Here is a 21,554-nt window from a genome sequence, read left to right on the forward strand (position 1 = left end):
GGAGGCAGAGTGGAGTATGGGAGGGGGAGGAGCCAGAGTGGTGTATGGGAGGGGGGAGGAGCCAGAGTGGTGTATGGGAGGGGGAGGAGCCAAAGTGGTGTATGGGAGGGGGAGGGGGCAGAGTGGAGTATGGGAGGGGGAGGAGCCAGAGTGGTGTATGGGAGGGGGAGGAGCCAGAGTGGTGTATGGGAGGGGGAGGAGCCAGAGTGGAGTATGGGAGGGGGAGGAGCCAGAGTGGTGTATGGGTGAGTTATAGTGGTGTATGGGGGGGTTTTATGAATTTCAGGGCATATAGGGGGTATAAGGCATATCGATATTAGGCATATCAGGGGGCATAAAACATATCTGGGGGTAAAAGGTATATTAGGGGGCTCAGTTGCATATCACTGGCATATAAGGAGTATAAGGCATATCAGGGGCACAGTGGCATATCAGGGGGCACAGTGGAATCTGGCATATAAGAGGTATAAGGCATATATGGGGGCAGAGTGGCAAGCTGGGGGTCAGATGTGCATAACCGGGGGCAGTTTGGTAAAAAAAAAAAATTTTAAACAAGGCTTTTTTCTCATAGTTTTTATTAAATATGAAAAATATGAATTAATATTTACTAATAACTTTGTATTAAAACCTAGTTTGAGAAACACTGTGTTTGGGTTCTTGTAGCTTTTATTATTATGTCAGTAAAATAAGAAGGTGAATAGAGAGAGGCCATTGCAATAAAGAGATGAAAGTGTAAATTGTAGGTTTTTTATTACATTATTTTATATTGAAAAAAATTGCATTTTTTTATCCAATTAATTGAAAAAATAATCGGCCAACTAATCGATTATTAAAATAATCGTTAGTTGCAGCCCTAGTAAACACACATATATCATTTTACAATCTTTCCCTTTTAACATACAGCGATAATCAATACATAATGAAGCCGTCTGCTCTTTAAAATAGGGTGATCACATTGCCTATATTTTCCAGGGCGATGTGTCATGTGTGGGAAATGAAACTACGTACCAAGTACCTTCTTTGACTTCACACACCCCTTATTTTGTTTGGGGAAGCACCCCGTTATAGTTACAATGGCCATGCATATGGCATCTTGTTCTACAATTGTGACCATAATTGCAAACCTAATATTGTGAACCTATTTTTAATGAAAACCAACCACTTGAAAGAGGAAACTTTCTAGTGTGACTCACAGACTGTGACATTCTTTGATTATTTTCCATAATATTGGCTGTGATGTTGTGTGGTTTAAATTTATACTAGAACATAATGGTAGTGTCTAGTTGGCGATTGTGTTCAGCTATGTTTTGTGTTACCAACAACATTATGGACACTGTTGATTATCTTCATTTATGGAAAATTTCAGTCTTCAGGAACCACTGAAGCCGGTAGTGAGGGTGGGACAACAATGTCTAGTCTTATCAGGAAACCACTTTCTCTTGGGTAATACATTCATTAGAATAAATTGTTAGCCAGTCATCTATTTCACCGATGGCTCATACCATAGACTGTGATGAGGTTACTTCGCCAACATCTGCGCTAAAAAACAGCTTTAACTGCCACCGTATCTCTACACGCTTCATATCCTGGAACAATATATAAAAATATATGAAAATATAATTCAACATAAGGATTACATTTTAACCACTTTTTAATGTGTTGGACTAATTTTTGCCCCTCCAAATTGATAACTCATAGAGCCTTTTATACATGTCAGATCTATCACTTGAACTAACCATTTCATAGAGATTGTATTGCACAGCTTTTGACGATTGTAACAATATCGAATAATGAGTGTTTCCCCATAGACGATGACAGATTCCTGGCCTAGACAAGTATATTTTCAGAATTGCAGTAAGCAGTCCATTCAAATCAGTTTTAAGTGATTTGGGACAGCTGGAAAAAGGCAGTATAGCGATCAGTAGGAATCAGTGGTTTAGTGGAGTAAAAATTAAAACATTGTCTTTTCCCTCAATTAGTGTACCTACACAAATAATATATTGTTTTTAGGGCGATTATGTCTTTTGTTTGAAACCATATTTATACCCATAACACAATACTTATTAGGAATAAAATATTATTCCTTTAAAGTAGAAAAAAAGGTGTTGTGGGCTGGAAGGAGGATGTGAGAGTAGAGAGGCAAAGTTGCTTGGCGAGAGAGAGGGAAGGTTGTTGGTGCGAAGCATGAACTTGTAGTCTGTAAAGAATAAACATAAAGAGGCAGCATTATTTGCAAAGGAAAGGGTTAATATGGAAAGTAAGAGCGGTTCCAGTGAGGCTGACTGTTGGACAAGGGTATTATTTGGTAGTGGCCCACAAATATGAAGTGAGAGCTGCAAAGTTGTTTTGTTAAGGGTTAGTACTGGAGAAGTAGTTAGAAGGAAGTGGTCTTTCAGAGGGAAAGGAGAGATAGAGAAATTTGAGGGGGAGCGTGACCTGAAGAAAACCAGATCATGGGAGCGTCCCCCAGTGTGTGTAGGAGAATTAGCGCACTGAGAAAAGGCAGAAGACGATGTCTATGCCGCAGAATTGTGGTACAACATTGACAGAAACGAAAGTCTCACTCATTAGTAACCAGTCAACTGCTAATAACCCTTTAAGCCCTTAAGTACCAGGGCTATTTAAGCTAAAGGACCAAAACTATTTTTGTTTTTTCTTCCTTCAGTTATTTACCCTTTTCTCATTTATTAAACTCATGCAGATTATGTCTATTTTTTGTGGGACAATATTTATTTATTTATTTTTTAATCATATTCACATTTGTGAGATTATTTTTTTTTAATAATTTAAAAATAAAATATATAGTAAAAAATGCATATTAAAAAGACATATAAATAATACACAGCTAGTATAAATTAAAAAAATATATTCCAATATAATTTTCAATTATTTTAAGTTTTCTATTCTTGACCCCTATCTAACCTTAAACCCAACTTATTCCCCACTAACTAATCCCCACCACACTTATGTGTATGTGAGCATGAATGTCTATGTATAAGTGTGAATGACCATGAATGTCTATGTATAAGTGCATGTGAGCATGAACGTGTATGTACAAATGTGTATGTGAAAGTGTTTGTGTGTACAAGCATGAATGTGTGAGTGTTCACATAGATGTGTACGTGTGTTTGCGTGTGAGCATGTATGTGTAAGTGGTGTAAGATGGAATGTGTGTAAGCATGAGTGTGTAAGTGTTGGTGTGACAGCATGGATGTGTATGTGTTGTGTTTTTGTGTGAGCATGAATGTATATATAAGTGATGTGAGAGGGAGTGTTGTAGGGGTCAAAGAAGGGACAAACAAGCTGTTTGGGGGCAAACATGGCACAGGTAGAGTACTTGGGGGTTAGGATGGCAATGATAATCTGCTTGGGGCAAAGGTGGCACTCACAAGCTGTTTGGGGGGCAAAGGTAGCACTGGGACCCTGTGGTTTCTAGTTTCGCCCCTGACCTAACAGGCCACTGAATGGAAAAGGCAATTCCTAAATGTAAAGTGTACATTTTCCTTGCTTCCTAATTTCCCCTGTCTCTCTTTTATCTCTGCCATTTTTTATACCACTTGGATTTCTTTAAAAAATGAATCCGTAAACATACATATATCATTTTACAATCTTTCCCTTTTAACATACAGCGATAATCAATACATAATGAAGCCGTCTGCTCTTTAAAATAGGGTGATCACATTGCCTATATTTTCCAGGGCGATGTGTCATGTGTGGGAAATGAAACTACGTACCAAGTTCCTTCTTTGACTTCACACACCCCTTACTTTGTTTGGGGAAGCACCCTATTATAGTTACAGTGGCCATGCATATGGCATCTTGTTCTACAATTGTGACCATAATTGCAAACCTAATATTGTGAACCTATTTTTAATGAAAACCAACCACTTGAAAGAGGAAACTTTCTAGTGTGACTCACAGACATTGCAAAATATGGTTGTGAAATTTGCCGCATTGCAGCTTTTTCTAAATTTTTCCTTAGAGATTAGGCATTACACTACATGGTTTTCATGGTAAAGCAGAACAATTTTTTTTATATAAACTCTACTGACCCAGACACTAACTGAGGGTTATGGAAGTTTTGGGCAGAACACATCTCTGGGTAAGGTTATTACTGATTTCACAGCAATATAAACTAGAGCCCCTACTATATATATAAAAAATCCTTGACATCAACTCTCAAAACCGTTTCACAAGTTGACCACAGATCACTAAGTTACCCAACGTAACATTTCCATTACCCAAGTTTACAAGGTAAGTGGGGAAGGGGAAAAGACAACACTTAAATCTTTGATTCTTTTCCATAATATTGGCTGTGATGTTGTGTGGTTTAAATTTATACTAGAACATAATGGTAGTGTCTAGTTGGCGATTGTGTTCAGCTATGTTTTGTGTTACCAACAACATTATGGACACTGTTGATTATCTTCATTTATGGAAAATTTCAGTCTTCAGGAACCACCGAAGCAGGTAGTGAGGGTGGGACAACAATGTCTAGTCTTATCAGGAAACCACTTTCTCTTGGGTAATACATTCATTAGAATAAATTGTTAGCCAGTCATCTATTTCACCGATGGCTCATACCATAGACTGTGATGAGGTTACTTCGCCCACATCTGCGCTAAAAAATGTCACCAACAGCTTTAACTGCCACCGTATCTCTACACGCTTCATATCCTGGAACAATATATAAAAATATAATTCAACATAAGGATTACATTTTAACCACTTTTTAATGTGTTGGACTAATTTTTGCCCCTCCAAATTGATAACTCATAGAGCCTTTTATACATGTCAGATCTATCACTTGAACTAACCATTTCATAGAGATTGTATTGCACAGCTTTTGACGATTGTAACAATATCGAATAATGAGTGTTTCCCCATAGACGATTGACAGATTCCTGGCCTAGACAAGTATATTTTCAGAATTGCAGTAAGCAGTCCATTCAAATCATTTTTAAGTGATTTGGGACAGCTGGAAAAGGGCAATATAGCGATCAGTAGGAATCAGTGGTTTAGTGGAGTAAAAATTAAAACATTGTCTTTTCCCTCAATTAGTGTACCTACACAAATAATATATTGTTTTTAGGGCGATTATGTCTTTTGTTTGAAACCATATTTATACCCATAACACAATACTTATTAGGAATAAAATATTATTCCTTTAAAGTAGAAAAAAAGTGTTGTGGGCTGGAAGAAAGGAGGATGTGAGAGTAGAGAAGCAAAGTTGCTTAGCGAGAGAGAGGGAAGGTTGTTGGTGCGAAGCATGAACTTGTAGTCTGTAAAGAATAAACATAAAGAGGCTGCATTATTTGCAAAGGAAAGGGTTAATATGGAAGGTAAGAGTGGTTCCAGTGAGGCTGACCGTTGGACAAGGGTATTATTTGGTAGTGGCCCACAAATATGAAGTGAGAGCTGCAAAGTTGTTTTGTTAAGGGTTAGCACTGGAGAAGTAGTTAGAAGGTGGTGGTCTTTCAGAGGGAAAGGAGAGATAGAGAAATTTGAGGGGGAGCGTGACCTGAAGAAAACCAGATCATGGGAGCGTCCCCCAGTGTGTGTAGGAGAATTAGTGCACTAAGAAAAGGCAGAAGAGGATGTCTATGCCACAGAATTGTGGCACAACTGCTAATAACCCTTTAACCCCTTAAGTACCAGGGCTATTTAAGCTAAAGGACCAAAACTATTTTTGTTTTTTCTTCCTTCAATTATTTACCCTTTTCTCATTTATTAAACTCATGCAGATTATGTCTATTTTTTGTGGGACAATATTTATTTATTTATTTTTTAATCATATTCACATTTGTGAGATTATTTTTTTATTAATAATTTAAAAATAAAATATATAGTAAAAAAATGCATATTAAAAAAGACATATAAATAATACACAGCTAGTATAAATTAAAAAAATATATTCCAATATAATTTTCATTTATTTTAAGTTTTCTATTCTTGACCCCTATCTAACCTTAAACCCAATTTATTCCCCACTAACTAATCCCCACCACACTTATGTGTGAATGACCATGAATGTCTATGTATAAGTGCATGTGAGCATGAACGTGTATGTACAAATGTGTATGTGAAAGTGTTTGTGTGTACAAGCATGAATGTGTGAGTGTTCGCATAGATGTGTACGTGTGTTTGCGTGTGAGCATGTATGTGTAAGTGGTGTAAGATGGAATGTGTGTAAGCATGAGTGTGTAAGTGTTGGTGTGACAGCATGGATGTGTATGTGTTGTGTTTTTGTGTGAGCATGAATGTATATATAAGTGATGTGAGAGGGAGTGTTGTAGGGGTCAAAGAAGGGACAAACAAGCTGTTTGGGGGCAAACATGGCACAGGTAGAGTACTTGGGGGTTAGGATGGCAATGATAATCTGCTTGGGGCAAAGGTGGCACTCACAAGCTGTTTGGGGGGCAAAGGTAGCACTGGGACCCTGTGGTTTCTAGTTACGCCCCTGACCTAACAGGCCACTGAATGGAAAAGGCAATTCCTAAATGTAAAGTGTACATTTTCCTTGCTTCCTAATTTCCCCTGTCTCTCTTTTATCTCTGCCATTTTTTATACCACTTGGATTTCTTTAAAAAATGAATCCGTAAACATACATATATCATTTTACAATCTTTCCCTTTTAACATACAGCGATAATCAATACATAATGAAGCCGTCTGCTCTTTAAAATAGGGTGATCACATTGCCTATATTTTCCAGGGCGATGTGTCATGTGTGGGAAATGAAACTACGTACCAAGTTCCTTCTTTGACTTCACACACCCCTTACTTTGTTTGGGGAAGCACCCTATTATAGTTACAGTGGCCATGCATATGGCATCTTGTTCTACAATTGTGACCATAATTGCAAACCTAATATTGTGAACCTATTTTTAATGAAAACCAACCACTTGAAAGAGGAAACTTTCTAGTGTGACTCACAGACATTGCAAAATATGGTTGTGAAATTTGCCGCATTGCAGCTTTTTCTAAACTTTTCCTTAGAGATTAGGCATTACACTACATGGTTTTCATGGTAAAGCAGAACATTTTTTTTTATATAAACTCTACTGACCCAGACACTAACTGAGGGTTATGGAAGTTTTGGGCAGAACACATCTCTGGGTAAGGTTATTATTGATTTCACAGCAATATAAACTAGAGCCCCTACTATATATATAAAAAATCCTTGACATCAACTCTCAAAACCATTTCACAAGTTGACCACAGATCACTAAGTTACCCAACGTAACATTTCCATTACCCAAGTTTACAAGGTAAGTGGGGAAGGGGAAAAGACAACACTTAAATCTTTGATTCTTTTCCATAATATTGGCTGTGATATTGTGTGGTTTAAATTTATACTAGAACATAATGGTAGTGTCTAGTTGGCGATTGTGTTCAGCTATGTTTTGTGTTACCAACAACATTATGGACACTGTTGATTATCTTCATTTATGGAAAATTTCAGTCTTCAGGAACCACCGAAGCAGGTAGTGAGGGTGGGACAACAATGTCTAGTCTTATCAGGAAAGCACTTTCTCTTGGGTAATACATTCATTAGAATAAATTGTTAGGAAGTCATCTATTTCACCGATGGCTCATACCATAGACTGTGATGAGGTTACTTCGCCAACATCTGCGCTAAAAAATGTCATCAACAGCTTTAACTGCCACCGTATCTCTACACGCTTCATATCCTGGAACAATATACCAAAACAAAAAAGAAAGATGTATTAATGGTATCTGAAATAAGGAAGGAAACATTGCAAAATGATTTCCTCAACAAATTTGTCACAACATATGACGATCTAATATTTTACATGACACAAATGTATTATTCATCATACATTATTTAGAAAAAACGTGGAATGCAAAGAATATTTGCCTAATATTCATTTTGCCCATATAATTGCGGTTGCTTGCAGGCATCATGAGATGCACATTTAATACAAGGCTTTTAACCCTCCATTGTGCTGGTATCTCCTTGGTATCTGGGGGCCTGGCCCATAAGGGAAGGTCTAGCTTGGGGGTCCTGGCGAGCGAACCTCTGGAGAAAAGGGGTGTTATGTGTATGCAACCTCTATTTGGTACATATCACACGTGTGTAATCATACAGGATCTCAGATGATCAATGAGTTTTAACCTTTATTGTCACCCTTTCCTCCTAAAGGTATATGTTTATGGACCCTTTACCATAGAAGGATACCAGACTTTCTGCTATGTTCTATTGTGCATACTTGTGCATATTTCTCCCTATTTCATTCATGTGCTGACTGGCGCTATGTCAAATAAATGTTATACTTCAGTGAGATTGGAGACAGGGCCGGCCTTTGGGGTGTGCGACCTGTGCGACCGCACAGGGCGCCACACTCCAGGGGGCGCCGCCGCGGGGTCCGCTGCCGCCAGTAGCGTACCTAGCGGGGGGCGGTCCGCACCGGGTGCCGCTCATCAGGGGGGCATCCGGCACCCCTCCAGAGACGGACAGTAATGTCCGCCGCTGGAGGAGCAGACTCGCAAGGGAGCGGTATCGGAGGTCTTTAACAGACCTCCGGCTCCCTTGAGTGATTTTAAGCCGGTTCAAGGATCTCCCTTGAACCCGGCTTAAAATCGCTCAAGGGAGCCGGAGGTCTGTTAAAGACCTCCGATACCGCTCCCTTGTGATCCGCGCGGCAACAGCTGCTGTGCGCCGCGCCCACCGCTATCCGTGCCCTCTGACCCGGAAGAAGACAGAGAGGACAGAAGAACTGAAGAAGAGGAGCGAAGAGGAGGAAAAGAAGCTGTAAGGAGAAAAGAGGAAAGGTAGGAAAGCATTCAGTGAGAGTGAGAGTGGATTAGTATGTGTGGATTGGTATATGTGTACATGTGTATATGTAGGGATTGGTGTATATGTGTGGATTGGTGTATGTGTGTGGATTGGTGTATGTGTGTGGATTGGTATATATGTGTGGATTGGTGTATGTGTGTGGATTGGTATATATGTGTGTGGATTGGTATATATGTGTGTGGATTGGTATATATGTGTGGATTGGTATATATGTGTGAATTGGTATATATGTGTGGATTGGTATATGTGTGGATTGGTATATGTGTGGATTGGTATATGTGTGGATTGGTATACGTGTGGATTGGTATACGTGTGGATTGGTATACGTGTGGATTAGTATGTGTGGATTGGTATACGTGTGGATTGGTATACGTGTGGATTGGTATACGTGTGGGTTGGTATACGTGTGGGTTGGTATACGTGTGGATTGGTAAGTGTGTGAGAGTGATGGGTGTTATGCTGTACCATTTCCAATGTCTTTTTCATGATCTAATTATGCTCTAAAAGTACATCATAACTCCCATCACTCTATACTGTTCCATACAGTGGCAGAGCTGGGAGGCAGAGGCCTTGCACCCCCACCGCAGGACTCCTGAAAGGTAAGTGAACTTCAAAGAGGGAAAGGGTAGATAGTTAGGAGGGGGTAGATAGGGAGAAGGGAGTGAGGCAGGGGAAAGGGGGTAGATAGGGAGAAAGGAGTGAGAAGGGGTAGATAGGGCAGAAGGGAGTCAGAAGGGGTAGATAGGGCAATCATACTCCTATCATGCCAAGTCTGCGAGTACATCCTGGAATCTGGGTATGCCTGGGCATGATAGGAATGTGATTGCTGTTAATTATATATATATATATATATATATATATATATAATTATTGTTATTTAATTGTTTTGTCCTATTTTGGTGTGTTACTTACTTTAAATAAAAGTGTTAGATTTCTTAATGGTTTCAGTCCAGAATTCGTTTCGGTGCATCCCTACTACTAAGCCAGACAATGAAGTGGTAGGCCTACACCACATCAATGTTTGGCGTAGTATATAGTGATTGGGGTTTTGTTACAAGTTTTTATTCCTTTCTTTTTTTGGGATGGGGGGGCGCCAGAGGAGTAGTCCGCACAGGGCGCCAGAACACCTAAGGCCGGCTCTGATTGGAGATTTATCTCATACACTTTCCTCCTTCAATGAAAAGAGTTTAAAAAAATTGCAGCTAATTTCCAGTATTAAAACACCCAGTTTTATCATGTCTACTATTGTACATCTATGAATTTATAAAGACACGGAGGCTCCCATTATGCTTAACTCTTTTCTTTATTCCCTCAGCAGCAAAGAATATTTTAAGAACAAAAAACAACAAGAAAAAAGACCAATCAACATATACATCTAGGCATCCAATAAGGACTCATCACAGATACTCCTCCTCCTATATAACTGCTTAGGACCATCAAACTTCCTCTTTTCTTTGCTGCTCCCTCAGAGATAAGTATACCATTTTTTCTACTCATCTATTTGTACTACCATTGATTCCTCCAACGCTCCAGGTTTCTTGAGCAACCTTTTCTTGGTGGCCAAGAAGGGCGGAGTTGTCCGACCAGTCATCAATCTTCGTCCTCTGAATGCCTTTATTACTTACCAACACTGGTAAGGCATTCATTGTCTGCGAGACCTGTTGCAGATAGGGGATTGGATGGTCAAGCTGGATCTACAAGATGCCTATTTGACAGTGACGATAGCGCGGGAGCACCAGGATTTCCTTCAGTTTCGTTGGACATCTCAAAGTGGAAGTTCACTTGCCTACCATTCGGCCTCTCGTCCGCTCCATGGTGCTTCACGAAGCTCCTGAAACCAGTGGTGGGCAAGTTGCGAGAGAAAGGAGTGCGTCTCATCATCTATTTAGACGATTTGCTCATTATGTCTCAAGACATAAACTCTCTCAAACTTCACCTGTCATGGACTACGTCTCCTTTGCAGAACCTAGGATTCCTGATCAATTGGAAGAAATCGGATCTCGTTCCTTCACAGTCGATGGAATTCTTGGGATTTGTGATCGATTCCATTCACTTGTCTATGCATCTTCCAACTTCAAAGGTGAAGATGATAAAGAAAGAAATCAGGAGGGTGCTGAATCGTCCAGTGATCACCGTTCGGCATCTGGCACGAGTGATAGGGATGTTGTCAGCCTCCATTCAGGCCATTTTTCCCGGACCCCTGCACTAGGGGGCATTTTCGTAACTGCCCCGGATTTAGTCATAGAGTCCGATGCCTGCCTCACAGGTTGGGGTGCACGATGAGGAAGCTCCTCCACAGGAGGCAAGTGGTCGCAGGCAAAGAAGAAGCTCCACATAAATTGTCTGGAGCTGTTGGCAAGCTCTTTCGCCGTCAAAAGTTTTTTACGAAATTCGTCCAATTGCTCCGTACTTCTACGACTGGACAACGTATCGGCGGTGCGATACATAAATCATCTGGGTGGCACGAGATCTCAGGATCTGTTGCACCTGGCGGAACATATCCCGGGTTTGGCCAATTCTGTCGCCGATTGGAATTCGAGATATCTGAAGGATCCAGGCGACTGGCGTCTTCTTCACACCGTGTTCGTCATGATTTCGGATGTTCGGAGACCGTTGGAAGTGGATCTGTTCGCCTCTCCCCTCAACACCCAACTTCCCACTTTTTTCAGTTGGCGTCCAGATCCAGAAGCCTTGGCGTCCAACGCTTTTCTCCAGGATTGGTCATTCCAGAGGAATTATGCTTTTCCTCTGTTTTGCCTAGTGGCTCGCATGTTGCTCCATCTTCGCCGGTGCGACACCCTTTTGGTCCTCATTGCTCTGCTGTGGAACACACAACCGCGGTTCCTTACACTTCTGGAGATGCTAGTGGACTTTCCGCGGCTCCTTCCGTCCAGCTTGGATCTGGTGGTGGACCTGGAGGGATCGCCTCACCCGCTTCTTCTTCAGGACCAATTGCCTCTATTGGCTTGGAGAGTTTCGGGGGACCCTGGTTTATCCCAGGAGTTTCGAAATCAACTTTACATCTCTTGGCAGGGGCTTGGGCTCCGGGAACAAGACAGGCTTACGATCATGCCTGGAACGCATGGAAACGTTGGTGCTTGGAACGATGTGTGGATCCCGTTTCGGCTACTGTGACGGTCGTGTTACGGTTTCTGACGGAATTATATGACAGTGGTTTGGCGTATCGCACCATCAATGTGTATTGTTCAGCCATTTCTGCTGGTCATGCTGGTATTGGCAGCGTACCGGTTGGTAAGCAGATAATTATATGTCGTTTATTGAAGGGCATTAGATTGACTCGACCTCCCAGGCCTCGTTATTCTGGCTTGTGGGATGTAAATATGGTTCTTCGTTTCTTATTGCAATGGCCTGATAATGCTTCTTTGTCTCTGAAACAGTTATCGGCTAAGTTAGTCATGTTATGTTGTTTGATCTCGTGTAAACGGGTTTCTGATGTTCGAGCCCTGGCTATTTCTGCTCGGTCTTTTACGCCTGAGGGTGTTCGATTCGACATTTCCAGACGTACCAAGACGTCTATTACCTCTGTGTTCTATCCTGCGTTTCCTCTTCAACCGCAACTTTGTCCTGTGGCGTGTCTTCAGGTGTACGAGGATAGGACATCTTCTTTCAAGAGTCCATCCCATCCTGAACTGTTTTTATCTCTCCGTCAACCCCACTTACCTGTTACTACTGCCACCTTGGCACTTTGGGTCAGATGGTTGATGGCCTCTGCTGGCGTTGATATTTCCATTTTCGGCCCTCATTCGACAAGGGGTGCTATGGCTTCCAAAGCCACATCTCAGGGTTGTAGGTTGGAGGATCTCCTAAAAGCTGCAGATTGGTCGAGGGAATCGACATTCAGGGAATTTTATTTTAAGCCTGTTATGCATTTTTCTTCTGCAGTGGCTGCGAAGCTTTGAACTAGCATAATGGGAGCCTCCGTGTCTTTATAAATTGCCAGATTTTACTAAATTATGACGTAAAGTCATGATTTATAAAGACACGGAGGCGAGCATTATTCCCACCTGAAATTTCCTTTTTTCTTTCTGTATTTCTCCTTCAATAAAGGTATGGTGTTTTCCCGCCCATGTGTTCCTTTGTCGTTTTTATTGATTTCGTATTATTCGTAAATTGCGCGCATATGTATATTATTGCGTTCTATTTTTATTGTGTATATACATTATTTATGTGGTCATGGTGTAATCATTGGTCTATCGGCCATTCGAATCTGCCGTACTCATTTATCTCTTTTCTTTTAGCTTGAAGTGTCGTCTTGGAGGTCTATCGTTTTGGATGCTGTCTATTCCGTTTGGTTTTCAATTGCCATCTGTTGTCCTTCTGGGCTGTTTTTCTTGGTGGTGATCTCTTCGGTTCCAGTTCAAAGAAAAGAGGAAGTTTGATGCTCCTAAGCAGTTATATAGGAGGAGGAGTATCTGTGACGAGTCCTTAATGGATACCTAGTAGACTTGGGCACCAGGGGGCTCTTCGTGTTCGTCTTCGTGCTCGTCTTCGGGGAAAAAAAAATCTTCGTATTCCGCGAATATTCGCCCGTTCCTGTCTTCTCTTCGGGCGAATATTCGCGGACATTCTTCGTGCTCGTTTAATCTTCGTTTTCCTCCTGGTTGCCTAGCAGGGGTTAATACGGGGTTAATAACACATCACAGCAGCAGCAGCTGCCGTGAAGGTACGTGTGTGCAGCTCTATTGGTCGTTTCGGCAGGGGGCTGGTCTGGCATCAACGAGTGAATTGCAGAACTGCAGAATGCACTTCATTCGTTGATGGCAGGCGAGCCCCCTGCCGAAACGACCAATAGAGTTGCACACACATACCGAGGTGTACTGTCCATAGATGTTTAATAAAAGAATAGGGAATATTTTACATTTTTAAATTGATTTTGGACCACTTTACATGCCTAACATTTGCTACCTATTTACAATGGCATACTTTGCAACAACCCAACTTACTTATTGGACAGGACTGGAAAATAGCAGGACTGTCCACCAAAATCTTGGGTGTGTTGGCAGGTATGCTGATGGAAAAATGTTGGACAAGAACTAAAAAATAGCTTAGGGTTAATGTACGGTTATGTTTAAGATTAGTAGCAGTGCACTGGTTTGGTTAAAGATGGATTATGTCTAAATAATAATAATTTAATTTTAATGTTTTTTTTTAAAAAAAAAATAGGGGTTTATTTAAATGTATTTTAAAGTTAGATTTATTATTTAGTACTTGATTATATTTATTAAATGTTTATAGTAGCGTTACCTACCAAGCTATAACTACCTATGTGTATTTGCATTTTGCATACCTAGTTTAGCTAAATTAGATGGGACAGGACTGGAAAAAAGCAGGACTGTCCCTGAAAAAGTTGGGTCTGTTGGCAGGTATGTGGATGGAAAAATGTTATAGGGTGAAGTGTGAGTTATAGTGTTAATGTAATGCTATTAGTGAGTGAAGGCCAGGGCAAATAACAAGGAAAACGTCCTTGTGTTTTGTGCATTGTAAGTGTGTGTGTATGTGTGTTATGTGTGATGTCACTGTGTGTTATATGTGTTATATGTGTTATTGTGTGTGTTATGTTTGGTTGGTTGTGTATCAGAAGGAAAATAATGAAATGGAAAAGGAAATGGGAAAGGCAAATGAGTGGGCAATTGGCGACCCGCTCACCTGTTTCACCCCAGGGCAAAGCACCCAAACACTGTCAGTCTTAGACGTTTGGCAGCAGACTTCCAGAGCTCAGACACAAGGCCCTAGCGTAAGCTGGCCACTCCGGCGGAGGTAGCAGGCGTTGCCACACCGCAAACAGAGGCAGCCAGGGGGGAGAAACTGCCCTTACCATTAGGGACATTTTGGGCATGACTCTAGCCAGGAAGCGAACTGGCAGAGAAGAGATGCTGGCACCACCACCAGCAGCAGCATTGAAAAGGCGAATGAGTGGGCAATTGGCGACCCACTCACCTGTTTCACCCCAGGGCAAAGCACCCAAACACTGTCAGTCTTAGACGTTTGGCAGCAGACTTCCAGAGCTCAGACACAAGGCCCTAGCGTAAGCTGGCCACTCCGGCGGAGGTAGCAGGCGTTGCCACACCGCAGACAGAGGCAGCCAGGGGGGAGAAACTGCCCTTACCATTAGGGACATTTGATTCATGACACTAGCCAGGAAGCGAACTGGCATCGAAGAGACACTGGCACCACCAGCAGCAGCAGCAGCAGCAGAATTGGGAAAGGCGAATGAGTGGGCAATTGGCGACCCACTCACCTGTTTCACCCCAGGGCAAAGCACCCAAACACTGTCAGTCTTAAACGTTTGGCAGCAGACTTCCAGAGCTCAGACACAAGGCCCTAGCGTAAGCTGGCCACTCCGGCGGAGGTAGCAGGCGTTGCCACACCGCAGACAGAGGCAGCCAGGGGGGAGAAACTGCCCTTACCATTAGGGACATTTGATTCATGACACTAGCCAGGAAGCGAACTGGCAGAGAAGAGACACTGGCACCACCACCAGCAGCAGAATTGGGAAAGGCGAATGAGTGGGCAATTGGCGACCCACTCACCTGTTTCACCCCAGGGCAAAGCACCCAAACACTGTCAGTCTTAGACGTTTGGCAGCAGACTTCCAGAGCTCAGACACAAGGCCCTAGCGTAAGCTGGCCACTCCGGCGGAGGTAGCAGGCGTTGCCACACCGCAGACAGAGGCAGCCAGGGGGGAGAAACTGCCCTTACAATTAGGGACATTTTGGGCATGACTCTAGCCAGGAAGCGAACTGGCAGAGAAGAGATGCTGGCACCACCACCACCACCACCACCACCACCAGCAGCATTGAAAAATTGGAAAGGCGAATGAGTGGGCAATTGGCGACCCACTCACCTGTTTCACCCCAGGGCAAAGCACCCAAACACTGTCAGTCTTAGACGTTTGGCAGCAGACTTCCAGAGCTCAGACACTAGGCCCTAGCGTAAGCTGGCCACTCCGGCGGAGGTAGCAGGCGTTGCCACACCGCAGACAGAGGCAGCCAGGGGGGAGAAACTGCCCTTACCATTAGGGACATTTGATTCATGACACTAGCCAGGAAGCGAACTGGCATCGAAGAGACACTGGCACCACCAGCAGCAGCAGCAGCAGCAGAATTGGGAAAGGCGAATGAGTGGGCAATTGGCGACCCACTCACCTGTTTCACCCCAGGGCAAAGCACCCAAACACTGTCAGTCTTAGACGTTTGGCAGCAGACTTCCAGAGCTCAGACACTAGGCCCTAGCGTAAGCTGGCCACTCCGGCGGAGGTAGCAGGCGTTGCCACACCGCAGACAGAGGCAGCCAGGGGGGAGAAACTGCCCTTACCATTAGGGACATTTGATTCATGACACTAGCCAGGAAGCGAACTGGCATCGAAGAGACACTGGCACCACCAGCAGCAGCAGCAGCAGCAGAATTGGGAAAGGCGAATGAGTGGGCAATTGGCGACCCACTCACCTGTTTCACCCCAGGGCAAAGCACCCAAACACTGTCAGTCTTAGACGTTTGGCAGCAGACTTCCAGAGCTCAGACACAAGGCCCTAGCGTAAGCTGGCCACTCCGGCGGAGGTAGCAGGCGTTGCCACACCGCAAACAGACGCAGCCAGAGGGGAGAAACTGCCCTTACCACTAGGGACATTTTGGGCATGACTCTAGCCAGGAAGCGAACTGGCAGAGAAGAGATGCTGGCACCACCACCACCACCAGCAGCAGCATTGAAAAATGGGAAAGGCGAATGAGTGGGCAATTGGCGACCCACTCACCTGTTTCACCCCAGGGCAAAGCACCCAAACACTGTCAGTCTTAGACGTTTGGCAGCAGACTTCCAGAGCTCAGACACAAGGCCCTAGCGTAAGCTGGCCACTCCGGCGGAGGTAGCAGGCGTTGCCACACCGCAGACAGAGGCAGCCAGGGGGGAGAAACTGCCCTTACAATTAGGGACATTTTGGGCATGACTCTAGCCAGGAAGCGAACTGGCAGAGAAGAGATGCTGGCACCACCACCAGCAGCAGCATTGAAAAGGCGAATGAGTGGGCAATTGGCGACCCACTCACCTGTTTCACCCCAGGGCAAAGCATCCAAACACTGTCAGTCCTTGGCGTTTGGGAGCGGACTTCCAGAGCTCAGACACAAGGCCCTAGCGTAAGCTGGCTACATTGGCGGAGGTAGCAGGCGTTGCCACACCGCAGCAAGTGCAACCAGGGGGGAGAAACTGCCCTCACCATCAGGGACATTCGAGGCATGACACTAGCCAGGAAGCGAACTGGCATTGAAGAGAGACACTGGCACCACCACCAGCAGCAGCAGAATTGGGAAAGGCAAATGAGTGGGCAATTGACGACCCGCTCACCTGTTTCACCCCAGGGCAAAGCATCCAAACACTGTCAGTCCTTGGCGTTTGGGAGCGGACTTCCAGAGCTCAGACACAAGGCCCTAGCGTAAGCTGGCTACATTGGCGGAGGTAGCAGGCGTTGCCACACCGCAGCAAGTGCAACCAGGGGGGAGAAACTGCCCTTACCATAAGGGACAATTAAGGCATGACACTAGCCAGGAAGCGAACTGGCAGAGAAGAGATGCTGGCACCACCAGCAGCAGCAGCAGCAGCAGCAGCAGCAGCAGCATTGGAAAAGGCAAATGAGTGGGCAATTGACGACCCGCTCACCTGTTTCACCCCAGGGCAAAGCATCCAAACACTGTCAGTCCTTGGCGTTTGGGAGCGGACTTCCAGAGCTCAGACACAAGGCCCTAGCGTAAGCTGGCTACATTGGCGGAGGTAGCAGGCGTTGCCACACCGCAGCAAGTGCAACCAGGGGGGAGAAACTGCCCTTACCATAAGGGACAATTAAGGCATGACACTAGCCAGGAAGCGAACTGGCAGAGAAGAGATGCTGGCACCACCAGCAGCAGCAGCAGCAGCAGCAGCAGCATTGGAAAAGGCAAATGAGTGGGCAATTGACGACCCGCTCACCTGTTTCACCCCAGGGCAAAGCATCCAAACACTGTCAGTCCTTGGCGTTTGGGAGCGGACTTCCAGAGCTCAGACACAAGGCCCTAGCGTAAGCTGGCTACATTGGCGGAGGTAGCAGGCGTTGCCACACCGCAGCAAGTGCAACCAGGGGGGAGAAACTGCCCTTACCATAAGGGACAATTAAGGCATGACACTAGCCAGGAAGCGAACTGGCAGAGAAGAGATGCTGGCACCACCAGCAGCAGCAGCAGCAGCAGCAGCAGCAGCAGCAGCATTGGAAAAGGCAAATGAGTGGGCAATTGACGACCCGCTCACCTGTTTCACCCCAGGGCAAAGCATCCAAACACTGTCAGTCCTTGGCGTTTGGGAGCGGACTTCCAGAGCTCAGACACAAGGCCCTAGCGTAAGCTGGCTACATTGGCGGAGGTAGCAGGCGTTGCCACACCGCAGCAAGTGCAACCAGGGGGGAGAAACTACCCTCACCATCAGGGACATTCGAGGCATGACACTAGCCAGGAAGCGAACTGGCATTGAAGAGAGACACTGGCACCACCACCAGCAGCAGCAGAATTGGGAAAGGCGAATGAGTGGGCAATTGACGACCCGCTCACCTGTTTCACCCCAGGGCAAAGCATCCAAAAACTGTCAGTCCTTGGCGTTTGGGAGCGGACTTCCAGAACTCAGACACAAGGCCCTAGCGTAAGCTGGCTACACCGGCGGAGGTAGCAGGCGTTGCCACACCGCAGCAAGTGCAACCAGGGGGGAGAAACTACCCTCACCATCAGGGACATTCGAGGCATGACACTAGCCAGGAAGCGAACTGGCATTGAAGAGAGACACTGGCACCACCACCAGCAGCAGCAGAATTGGGAAAGGCGAATGAGTGGGCAATTGACGACCCGCTCACCTGTTTCACCCCAGGGCAAAGCATCCAAAAACTGTCAGTCCTTGGCGTTTGGGAGCGGACTTCCAGAACTCAGACACAAGGCCCTAGCGTAAGCTGGCTACACCGGCGGAGGTAGCAGGCGTTGCCACACCGCAGCAAGTGCAACCAGGGGGGAGAAACTACCCTCACCATCAGGGACATTCGAGGCATGACACTAGCCAGGAAGCGAACTGGCATTGAAGAGAGACACTGGCACCACCACCAGCAGCAGCAGAATTGGGAAAGGCGAATGAGTGGGCAATTGACGACCCGCTCACCTGTTTCACCCCAGGGCAAAGCATCCAAAAACTGTCAGTCCTTGGCGTTTGGGAGCGGACTTCCAGAACTCAGACACAAGGCCCTAGCGTAAGCTGGCTACACCGGCGGAGGTAGCAGGCGTTGCCACACCGCAGCAAGTGCAACCAGGGGGGAGAAACTACCCTCACCATCAGGGACATTCGAGGCATGACACTAGCCAGGAAGCGAACTGGCATTGAAGAGAGACACTGGCACCACCACCAGCAGCAGCAGAATTGGGAAAGGCGAATGAGTGGGCAATTGACGACCCGCTCACCTGTTTCACCCCAGGGCAAAGCATCCAAAAACTGTCAGTCCTTGGCGTTTGGGAGCGGACTTCCAGAACTCAGACACAAGGCCCTAGCGTAAGCTGGCTACACCGGCGGAGGTAGCAGGCGTTGCCACACCGCAGCAAGTGCAACCAGGGGGGAGAAACTACCCTCACCATCAGGGACATTCGAGGCATGACACTAGCCAGGAAGCGAACTGGCATTGAAGAGAGACACTGGCACCACCACCAGCAGCAGCAGAATTGGGAAAGGCGAATGAGTGGGCAATTGACGACCCGCTCACCTGTTTCACCCCAGGGCAAAGCATCCAAAAACTGTCAGTCCTTGGCGTTTGGGAGCGGACTTCCAGAGCTCAGACACAAGGCCCTAGCGTAAGCTGGCTACACCGGCGGAGGTAGCAGGCGTTGCCACACCACAGCAAGTGCAACCAGGGGGGAGAAACTACCCTTACCATCAGGGACATTCGAGGCATGACACTAGCCAGGAAGCGAACTGGCATTGAAGAGAGACACTGGCACCACCACCAGCAGCAGCAGAATTGGGAAAGGCAAATGAGTGGGCAATTGACGACCCGCTCACCTGTTTCACCCCAGGGCAAAGCATCCAAGCACTGTCAGTCCTTGGCGTTTGGGAGCAGACCTACAGAACTCAGACACAAGGCCCTAGCGTAAGCTGGCTACACCGGCGGAGGTAGCAGGCGTTGCCACACCGCAGCAAGTGCAACCAGGGGGGAGAAACTACCCTTACCATCAGGGACATTCGAGGCATGACACTAGCCAGGAAGCGAACTGGCATTGAAGAGAGACACTGGCACCACCACCAGCAGCAGCAGAATTGGGAAAGGCGAATGAGTGGGCAATTGACGACCCGCTCACCTGTTTCACCCCAGGGCAAAGCATCCAAGCACTGTCAGTCCTTGGCGTTTGGGAGCAGACCTACAGAACTCAGACACAAGGCCCTAGCATAAGCTAGCTACACCGGCGGAGGTAGCAGGCGTTGCCACACCGCAGCAAGTGCAACCAGGGGGGAGAAACTACCCTTTCCATTAGGGACATCTGAGGCATGATTTCAGCCAGGAAGCGAACTGGCAAAAGATACTGGCACCACCACCAGCAGCAGCGTTGGAAACGGAAAAAGGTGAATGAGTGGGCAATTGACGACCCACTCACCTGTTTCACCCCAGGGCAAAGCATCCAAAGACTGTCAGTCCTAGGCGTTTGGGAGCGGACTTACAGAGCTCAGACACTAGGCCCTAGCGTAAATTGGCTACACCAGCGGAGGTAGCAGGCATTGCCACACCGCAGCAAGTGCAACCAGGGGGAGAAACTACCTTAAACATTAGAGAGAAAAAATTTAACTTTCCAAGCTAAGAGCTGGGTAACCCAATTTGGGCAGATTGAATTTAAGAAAGGCAATCTGCTCCATCAGATGAGGTGCCATGCGTGAGCGCTGTGGACTCAGTATGTTTCCAGTCATAGAAAACACGCGCTCACTTTGAACAGTGGTTGGCGGACATGATAGAAGCTGCTGCGCAACCCATGAGAGTGCAGGCCACACACTCTTCTTTTCATCCCAGTAGCTAAGAGGATCAACATTAGGAGCAGAAGGAACTTCACAGAGGTAAAGTTTGACCATTTCAGCAGCACTACTCTCCTTTCTGCTGCTAGCTCTGTCAGATGGTCCAACTATACTGCCAAGTGCCTCTTCCCAAAACGCAGCTGCTCCACTCAGCTGTGTTGTGCTGCTTGTGGCACTGCTGCTGATGCTGCTGCTAGGGGTAGCAGACCACATCATCTCTTCCTCCTCCTGCACCTCACCCTCCTCGGACAGCATTCCCATTTTACGCTGCCAGTCACGCACCTTGTTGACCAATTGCTCCCGGTAGCTACTGAGAACATTGAATTTCAAAGCTAGCTTTCCCTTAATTCTTGGATCACAAAGGCACGCTAGCATCATTTCGGGACTCTCTTCCATTCGCTTGCGAAGGTGTACTTTTAGCAGATCCTTCAGCTTCCTGACTATGGCTGCTACGTCAGGATGTAGAGTGCCACCTTGAACAGCCTCACGGTTTCCAAGGAACACATCCATCTTGCTGCCTAGATGGGAGAACACTGGGATTACCTGGGCCAGACTGGCAGTGTTTGAGCTTAAATTTTCTGTGGCATCCCTGAATGGTTTAAGGACTGCCACTAGCTGGGCGATCACTGTCCAATCCTCCCTATTCAATGGAGAGGTAATCCCTATA

The sequence above is a fragment of the Spea bombifrons genome, chromosome 1 (genome assembly GCF_027358695.1).
Source record: "Spea bombifrons isolate aSpeBom1 chromosome 1, aSpeBom1.2.pri, whole genome shotgun sequence".
Taxonomy (NCBI): Eukaryota; Metazoa; Chordata; class Amphibia; order Anura; family Pelobatidae; genus Spea; species Spea bombifrons.